General features: G+C 37.1%; 1 pseudogene; it reads right to left on the bottom strand.

Annotated features, from left to right (window-relative positions):
- Window positions 1–2,436: 2,436 nt before the first annotated feature.
- The window catches only part of LOC101570974, a 109,487-nt pseudogene continuing 101,243 nt past the window's right edge, over window positions 2,437–10,680 (bottom strand).

Here is a 10,680-nt window from a genome sequence, read left to right on the forward strand (position 1 = left end):
GCTTTGTCAAGTCCAAACCTTTCAAGATGACACCTAATTCACAAGCTCACTGTCACGATCCACTTTTTCCCACAGAGCTGCCCTTTAGGGCTCTGCCCAGCCCCACGTAGACACCCTGCTGTTTCACACATTTTCTTGTAATCTGAGGAGATAAATGGTGACAGCTGGCTTCCATTTTGCCCGAGGGGAGATGATATTCAGCTCTTAGAGAATATGGTGTGCACCTTAGAAATCTTGTCAGGAAAAATGAAGAGCACTGAATGTGTGTATTCAACCGGGTAGAGGAGTAAAGTGGATGGAGTTGCTGGAGGAATGAGTCTTGGAGACTTAGTAGGCAGATGGGCAGTAAAGCTTCTAAATTATAAAGGAAGTGTGCGGAGTTGGGCTAAGGTGTAAGACACAAAGGTGACAATTATTTAACATATTTGCAAGTTTTTACTATCTATTTTGCTTATTTAAATCACTCCGTTTTTTCACTTGGACAGATCAACTGGAGAAAGAAGGTGGCAAAGTGCTATAATTACGGTAAATCTTTAAATGGCTTTTCTTTTAGGAAAATTTATGTGGGGCTAAACGGGCTGTGAAGCTGGATTGCAGCAAATTTTTGGTGACTTTTCTTCATGCTTTATATGAGTCAAGCACTGTTCTAAGGGGTTTCCCTGGGGCAATTAATGCAGTGCTCATGAGCACCCAGTACTGTCCTCCTTCCCTTCATCTACATTTCACATATGAAAGGCAGCACTGGTGCCATTGTTGGTTTGTGTGTGTGTGTGTGTGTGTGTGCCATGTTTTAGAGTTTCAGTGTTGATCCTTAGAGTGCAGTAGCAGGTGGGAGTCCTGGAACTTGAATACAGAAAGGATTGCTCCAGATATCCTTGTTTTCTTAGTGGCTCAACTGTCAGAACAAGAGGAAATGCCCTTTGCAACTGTCACATCATGAACTTTCTAGTCTGTAACTTCCTGTGTTGAGATACTTGTCATGCGTACATGCTCTTCATTATTCTCGTTCTCCTTACTCTTCTTCTCTATTGCATTGTAGAAAAGGGCCGTCCCTGACAGCCAGCTCCCCAGAAAATATAAAGACCCGCTTGCACACAGTTATGACTGAGATATATTTTTGAAGTGAGCAGATCACAGACTGGTCACAAAGATCAGAAAATAAATTACCCATTGTGTCCTCACCTGGTAATTTTTAAAATTAATATCTGAAAAGTAAAACTAATTTCCTAGTTTTTTATTACAAAAATACGAAGTGTTCACTATTTTTCCTGTATTTCAGGGAGGCGTTTATAGGGTGTTCAGGATCTCACTACTAGATCAGACTTATAGGAATGTTTATTGTAAAACTTGAAGAAAATATTCAAGTGGAAAGGAAAGAGGCTAACTAGAAAAACAAGCCACTAACACAACTGAGTACATCTCCATGAAGAACTTCTGCCTCTGTGACCACATCACCTTCTGTCTGACCTTGTGCTATCTGCCTCTCTTTGACAAGGAGAGTGTGAGCACATGGGACTCACCCTAGTACACCAAAGTAATCTACACATTTAGAATGTCTTTTTTTGTTTTTGCTTCAGTGTTACTGGAAGCTTACTACACAAGCCTTCAAGATTGTTCAAGCAGAAAGAATTATGTGCTCAGATTTGCATTTTTAAAATTATTTTATCTAGTACAGGGTCTCACTATGCAGCTTAGGCTCATAGTGATCCTCCTGTCTCAGCCTCTCCAGTACTGGGATTACAGGCATGCGTCACCACTCCCGGTTTTTGTGGTGTACATGGGGCACACTGAACAAGGCCAGTGTAGCATGCAGTACTGGGGATTAAACCTGAGTCCTTGTGCTTGCCAGGCAGGTGCTTAGACCACTGAGCTAACTCCACAGTCCCTAATACTAGGAATTGAACCCAGGTCCTTAACCTTGCCAGGTAGGAAGTTAGATTGCTGAGTTATCTCCCTAATCTAAGATTTGCATTTTAAAAAGATTATCCTGGTGAGCTAATTTTTTAAAGCAAGCAGCAGGAAATGAATAATTTCTTCCTGTAAAGAAAAAGACAGTCTCTTCAAAGAGCCCATATCCTTGTATGGTCACTCCTCTGCCCATTCTCCCACAGCAGCTCATATTAATTGATCTTGTTTCTTTCAGCCTCAACCACATTGGTTTTCTTTTAGGCTACTAAATGTTCTATGCCTTGGCCACCACAGTAACTTGCTGACTCTTCTTCCTGGAATACTCTTTTCTGTATTTTATTTATTTATTTATTTATTTATTTATTTATTACTTTAAAGTGAATACCTTTACTGTCTTGGATAGAAGATGGGGATATCAGCTTAGCTCTGTCCCGTTAGGGAATGGATTCAAGGTGCGGGAATGCAGCATTATTCTCTGATTGCTAATCATCTCTGAGCTTAATAGAAAAAGAGATGACCTTCCTGAGTTCAGCGGCTGCTAGTGTTGACCTGTAGATAATACTGGGCTGTAGGTTGATTGGTATAAATCACTAAATTCGGATAATTTTGCTGGGCCTTTTGATCCTTGGCCAGCCGTTGGTTGAAGGAGCCCAGCCCTCTCTGAAATTCAGCACATAATTCTCCCTCCTGTTCCTCTAGCTCTAGGGCTGTTTGGGCCAAGCATACAGTTTTGGCTGGCCCACTTGTCATCCAATGCTTTCTCTGCTTGGCGCTGTGCCTCCTGGACTCTCTTGACATCTGCTTGCTGATCTGGAGACATACCCTTCCAGCTGTAGGGCTGGACTCGGTGGGGATCCATGGAGTGCTGAGCAGCCTGGAGGTTCTCAGTCAGAAGGATACTGGTGATCTGCTTGTGTGTGTCTGTGAGGTTGGCATCCTGTTGACGCTGATGTTCATGGTGCTGCTGCTCAGCCAGCTTAGCTGCCTGGACTTGGTTGGCATTGGCTCTGCAGACCTCATGGCAACACGACAAGACTCTTCCAGCCTGGCCATCTGGGTAGCCTGCATGTCCATGGCTAGTTGCAGCTGGTCACTAAGTGTATCTCTGTATTTCTGTTCCACTCTGATTTGCTATTGCTTCTGCAGATACCTTTCCAGGTTGTATCTGAACTGCTGCTGTTTGCATTCTCAGGAATGAGGCCCTATCAAGATCCTCCCCCAAGAAGCAATGCATGCTGGCTGAGCCATGGAAGGGACCATTATCACTGAGACAAGCTGGAAACTCCTGTTATTGGGCTAGACAGCCCTGGAACTGAAATAGATCCTGAAGTTTAAATTCACATGGGTTTTTGAATTCCTGCTGCTGCTATTGAAAATCTTGGATTTTCTTGGCCATGCAACATGCTCATTTTGCCTCCTTCTTCTCTAGCATCTAGGCTACCAGATCATAATGCACGTTCTTGGTACCATAAGCTTCCTTCTTATTTCACTCTTTTGCCTCTTGAAGCTTGTGCTCTTCTACTTGGTTGTTCAAAGTTCCCACATCCACCCCCATGACTCAGTTTTGCACACTGAAGGATTGATTCTGTTGATCTTTTTCCCCATTTCTTCTAGTGCCAAGGGCTGCCACCTCTTTGGGCTCTGATGACAGGTCTGCCTTCTACCTCTTTCTCAGGAACGCTAACTATGAAGCTCCTAGGTTAGGTGTGAATCCAAGTCTGTTCTTGGATTACGGTGGCAGTCTCTGAGCCCTTGGAGGACATAAACTTGAATTCTGATTAGTCACAGCAAGTGTGGCCTCAGGTCCCACCTGCCTTCTAGATCGCCAAAGCTCTCTGAAGCCTCTGGCTCCAACTCCTCTACAATTTAGTCTGCGATCACTGTCGTGGTGTGTTGCTATGCCTCTTTCCTATGTTTTAAAAAAATTTAATTACATATGAATTCAACCATTACTTCTTCAGAATGGCTTATTCTTAGCTGAGCATATATATATAAATATATATATATGTACAATATATATTTATATATATTCCTATATTTATAATAATTCATGATCTGTTACTTATATATTTTTTTGGCTCCAAATGCCTTCAGGGCAGGTTTGGCTGGCTTGAGTTATGGGAATCGAACCACAGCAACCTGAGCCTGACTGCTTTGCTGAAGCAGCCACTTAAAGAACTGAGCTAAGGGGCAGGCCCCCTGTTACAAATATTTTTAATTAATTGCATTTCTCTTACCCTTGGAAGGGTTCATGATAGGTTTTACTAATTTTTCTATCTCAGACACATGAAAAGTGTTTAAAAATATTTCAGATATAACTGAATAGTTCCTTTCTCAGTCTTCTGTAAAAATTGTATTTAATGAATCTTCATTCTAAAATTATACATCCAAAAACACTTACTAGAAGTCAACATTATGCACAGTCCAGACCTCACACATTCATTTATTTTTTTTTAATCACAGTAATAAAGACAATAATGACACCTGCTTTCTATGGAGAATTTACTATATGGCAAGTGCTGATAAATGCCTTAAGTATGCAAACTTATGTTAGTACATCAGACAAGGTATGACAATTATAGTTCCATATCAGAAAAAGTAATCCCTAGAATATTCGTGTAATTTTCAATGGACTACATAACTAGAACCAAATTTATTTTTACTTTTATTGAAACAAAAGTGCAAATTATTCATAGTTGTCATACAGCATTTTACTATCAGTTTAACACAAAAGTAAATGGAAAAAATAGTTCATCAAATGCTTTATTATTTGTGGGCTTTTTATGCTTTATGTTGTATATTTGTGTCAAAGATGTATAAGATTAACTTTGTCAGATTTACAGATGAATCCAACTTATTAATATTGCCCTGGAACAGAGCTCATTTTTGAGTTAGGGATTTACTGTACAGCTATTCCTTGGTATCCTTGAGGAATTGAGTCCAGGATCCCTGTTCTACCAAAATATGTGGGTGCTCTAGTCCCTTATATATGATGTAGTGCTTACATACAACCTATATGGTTTTTTATCATTATAATTTCATTTTGAAGAGTAAAATCAAAAGCAAAGAACAAAAATCAGAAACAAATTTAAAATGTGAATCTCTAACAAATCTTTCATTTTTCAGCAGGACATTATTGTCTTCTTAAGAACCTGCCTGTTATAAGGAATTCTTTAGTGATCTGCATTTTTAAATATGTTATCTTTTATTATTTGTTAGTTTAGAATCTTTCTTTTACTTTCTTAAATTTGTAACCTGTGTTTAAGAACAATCTGTACCACGAGCACACACTGGTTATAATGGTTGCCTCCTTTAATTTGGCAATCTATGTTTATCATAGTCACAACATCAGAGAGAACTAATATCCAGTGTTCCTTCTTCCATTAGTAGCAGATAGCAGAGAACACAGCTGTCCATCTAGAGACTACATTTTCCTGTATCCCTTGACTTGTGTTACACATAACACAATATGAAAATAAAGAATGGACTTTGGTATGACTCTCTGCAGCCCGAGAGTCATTTTAGATAAAAAGGTGGAACTATATTTTGAGATGAAAGGAAATCAAAGTATAAGGAATACCAGTCACTGACATCACAAGTGTGCCATATAGCTTTGAACTATTAAAATGCAGATAACTGTTACAAGGACAGGAATACAGTTCTGTGATCACTATGATTTTGGCTTTTCTTAGAGCAGGTGTATAAGTATATAAGCCAACATATATATCCATGTCTGTCTTGAAAAGCATAGGATTTCCTGTAATTTGTAAGCATGTTTACAATGCTCTATTGCCATTTCATAATACTGTCTTCGTATCTATGAGAGACTTCATCTGCACAAGATACCCATGATAGAACTTATGATTCATTGCTTATAAGAGTGTTTAATTTGACTGAATTGAATAGTTCCAGGTTGTTTTGCAGAATGGTATTTTATTCTTAATATTTAGTGTACATGTCTTATCTACAAAACATTACCTCAACTCAATTATTTTGCTTTATTTCAATGTGCAAGTTTAGTGATTCAAAGCTCTACTTGGTTTAAATACAAGTTTATTGACAGGGCAACAAATGTGGAGAGTGAAAACTTAGCATGAATAATACATGGACAGTGATCATTTTCCATGATTATTTGGCCAGCCAGGAAATGTTCTGAAATAGCCTGATCACAGCTATGCATTTTATGATGAAAGAATATATAATATACTAATTACGGTTTGGAAAATCTTAATTTTATAATCCTTTATAATGTTATAACTGAACTTTATACTCAGAAGTCAATATCTTCTTGATAATTTTGATTTGATGTATAAAGGACTAAAAACAATTATATCTTCCTCAAATGAAAGATACAATAAAAAACGGGTAACCAAAATGGATAGACATTTCTCAGAAAATGAAGTACAGAGAGCCAATAAGTACATCAAAAAATGCTCAGCATCTCTGATCATTAACGAAGTGCAAATCAAAAACAATAAGATTCTTTCTTATTCTAAAAAATGGCCCTTATCAAGAAATCAAATAACCAATGATGATGTGACTATGTAGAAGGAAAACCTTCTACACTATTCATAGGACTATAAGATAGTACTAACATTATAGAAATCAGCTGAAAGATTTCTCTCAAACAAGAAAACTGCTTTAAAAAAATAAAGCCATATTAATATGATGAGCTGAAACAGGCTCAACTCAACAACTTCTGGCATTTCCAGTCATACAGAGAGCCCACTAGTATTACGGACTACTGGACTATATAGGATTATTTTGCTGAATTCATGTACCTACAATATTTAAACAGCAAGAGAATACCAATCTCTGACAAAACTAAACAAAAAAAAGTGATACAAATAAGGGACCATTTTGTATCTATATATACAAAATAGTTAAAATAGATATACAGTTACTTTCTCTTAATTCAATGGGAAGAAAGATTTGTACTAATAGTATTTGGATGGGAATATCATATCTGTGTCTTATACTATGAATAATTACTATGAAGACAACAATATTCAATGTATTAATTATTGAAACTGCCCTACTAATCGGTTTTGAACCTGTCTCATTGCTATTTGTTTCTCAATAAAATTAATTTAAAAAAAGAAAACAGGAAAACTAGAAATTCCATTAAACTCAACTATTCTCCTTCTAAGTATCTTCCTAAGGGAGTTGAAAACATTATATTACAGTGGCATACACACATAAATACACATATTTATAGCAGAACAATTCATAATATCTAAAACTTGGAGACAGCCAATATGTCCATCAAGAGGTAAATGGATAAAGTATGGTATTTATACATAGTGAAGTACTTTTTTATAAAGAAGTATAAGCTTGAGTCATTTGTTAGAAAATGGGTTCAGTTTGGAATCCTATTGCTAGGATCTTCTCAAGTAGGGATCTGAGGACATTATTCTCAAATGAAAGGTTTATGGTTGTACTCCTGGTATGCAGAGTCTATCTGATTCCAGAAACTCCTCAAGCATTTTTTTTCTCAAGCATTTTTATTATCCTTATACAAAATATTTGATTTCTTTTTAATAGCATTAATCTGCTCAGCAACTGCACTAATTTTGGCCTCAACTTTACAAATGGTTCTTTCTGGGCCAAAAATTAGTTTTTCAAGTTATTTTGCTCTTACATTTGCTCTCAGTTCTCACTATTAATCTCAGTTAAAGCAGTCATCATCATTTGTGCCTTTGCCTGAACTTTGAGATGCCTTGAACTTTCCTCCACGAAATCGTGTAGTTCACCTCCCTTAATCTTAGATTCCTACTAAGTCTCAGGACATAGGCAAAATGTAGGCAACTACTACAGTGTAAGACATATTCCTGTATTCAAATTGCCAGTGAAGGTCTTCTTCCCACCTGAAACTTCCCGAACCTGGCCTTTACTGTCCACATTCCTATAGGTATTCTGAGCTTCTGAGCTCCAAACAGAATCACTCATTAGGCTTTACTGAGGATTCTATAGTCTTTTTCCCAAATCTTTCCAAAATGTTTCTGAATACCAGTTCAGAAGCTAATAAGTCACATGGAAAAGTATAATTACAGTAATAACCCCACATTTCTGTCTTAGTTAGCATTCCAGTCTCTGGGAGACAGTACTCAATACACACACTTTAAAGGTGGAGAGTTTTAATTTGGCTCACAGATTCAGAAGAGTCAGTCCATCACTGTCTGGCTCCAAATCAGAAACAACATGGGGGAAGGCATAATAGCTTTTTAGTTCATGGTGACTGGGAAATAAAACAGCATGCAAAGAGAAAGGGGCCATTGGGCACAAATAGCATAGTATCCGTGGTCATACTCCATGACCCATCCAGACATACCCAGGCATCTGCTTTACTATTCACTGGCTATTTCTAATCCAATCCAAGAATTTACATCACCTCCAACATGCCTTCTTCACTATCTTGGTAATTGTTTTTATCTATATTCCTCCAGTAGAATAAAACTTTTGTAAGTTTTATTTCATGGCCACTTCTTCCTGTCTAGAATAATGCACATACACTGGATCTAAAAATACTTATTGAATGAATGAATGAATGAATGAATGAATGAATGAGTGAATGAATGAATTCTCAGTTTGGAGATAACACTATCCTAGCAAAGAAAGACCTGAATAGTCCATTGGGCAGATAAAGCTTTAGACAGTCTGGTATGAAAAAGTATCATGAACCTTAATTCATTGGATTTGGCCAAGAAAGTGATCAGAGCCAGAGGATACGGGCAGAAAAGGGTTTGATGAATAAGGAGTTGATCCACCCTGAAGTGTGTGCAACTATTAAAAGCCAGATGGGAAATGGAAACCTCAGGGAAATCCATTATGCATAAAGTCATGCACCTATGCTTGGTAAAAACTTAGTGCAGTAGAAACTCATTGTCTGTGCTTTTGCTTTCTGTGCTCTATTACCAGTTACCAAACACAATACAAAAATACTAAATACCTTGTTTGCTTATGATAAATGAAAGTATCCCAAGTTGTAGAACTGTGTACTGTTTTAAATAGCATAATGAAATCTTATATCCTCCACAATTGTGCCTAGGTCAAAAATAATTCCTTTAGTCTACTGTACCCCTGTTGTGTACACTACTTATGCATTAATTGCTTAGTAGATAGTAGAAAACCAAAATAGTTTGATTTCCTTAGTAAATGAAGCTATTTCTTCTTTTGCCTATTTTTTATGTAAACTGAGATGAAAGGAAGATCAAATAAAGACTGAATTAAATAAAAATTGTGTACAGGGGTGTGTTAAGTGAAATACAATATATCTCATACATCTGGGTTGTGGACCATTGACCCAAACTGGAAGCATTATAATGTATACAAAAATCGTTTAAAATGAATTAGGTGGTACAAGAAAAAAAACATTTTATTTAACTCTTACATTATTTCATTTTTTTTTTTTGAGGAAAATAACTTGTAGTGGGAAAGTTTGCAATTTAAAATTGTGTGATTAATCTAATTACCATTTTATTTAACTCTTACATTATTTTATTCTTTTGAGGCAAATAACTGTTGAAGCTAGAAAGTTTGCAATTTAAAATTGTGTGATTAGTCTAATTATCATATTTATTTACCGGATTTCAAGCCTACTAACACTTAGAAAAGAAAGCTGTCAGTTTGCACTAGGATGCTCACTGGTTCACACCTTAACTCCTCACAGGTTGTTTCCTCTTTTTCTAGGACTCACATGTTCAAAGTGTTAATGCTAAGAGCTCTGGAGAAAAGGATGAGTTCCTTGCAATTCTAATGAGGAGGAGGGTCTATGTACTGTAAACCTGCAGCCACAAAGATACAGTGGAGGTCATTTGGCAATGGCCAGGATGCCTCTAACTAGCCTTTGTGAAAGAACTAACTTACACTGAGAGTATTTTCATGTTAGTAGTGGTCAGAGTTATAACTTAGATAGAAGTGATCACATAAGATCTTTTTGGGATTGTCTGATTGTTTCTATTATCTTGGCTTCATGCCTAGACACCTGTTAAAAAAACACACATACTATAAGTGGAATTTGACTTGGCCATAAAGCTTCACTCTAGCACTTCCTCAAGGGCCATGAAGTGGATATAAAAGCTTCTGTAGGAAGTCTCCTGTAATAAAAATTATGAAAAGCTCTGATTTTACAAACAAAAGGAAGCATCCCCCATATCCACCCACTAGAAAGCTTCATCTCATTTGATCTGTAAGACCCACAATAGTTTGATATCATCCTCTGTATTAAAACAAATTTCTTTCTGTTACCTACAAATTTCTTCATTACTGTACTGGAATACATTATCATTTTTCTCTCATCAATAATGTTCTTTTTTTCAGAACCAAGGATTGAAGTCAGGTCCTTGCATTTGCCAGGAAAGCATTTATTCTACTGAGCCATCTCCCCAGCCCCACTTAATCAATAATATTTTAATACCCAGCACTGAAGCACATTTTCCCTGATATCTCATCAACTCTGCCTGTGATCACTCATCTCTCCCTCCCCTTTCAATGCCATCCTGTGTAAGGCTTGCCTGAATTTACCAGAACATGGTCTTTCTTTCCTATATCCCTTTCCAGATATTTCTGCCTTTTCCAAGAATGTCCTTCCTTCTGCTCCCCTCCTCTCTCATGATGATCTTATTCCAAATTGTCACATGGACTCAGGAGAAGGGTCAGTTAGGAAAATGCTCTTAACTTCTGCACACAGTTCTGAAAGGAGAGGCTTTCTATTCAAATATCTCCTGTTTGAAACAACATATTAACTCTTTACCAGAACAAGAGAGTGAAAAA

The sequence above is a fragment of the Octodon degus genome, unplaced genomic scaffold (genome assembly GCF_000260255.1).
Source record: "Octodon degus isolate 3935 unplaced genomic scaffold, OctDeg1.0 scaffold00095, whole genome shotgun sequence".
Taxonomy (NCBI): Eukaryota; Metazoa; Chordata; class Mammalia; order Rodentia; family Octodontidae; genus Octodon; species Octodon degus.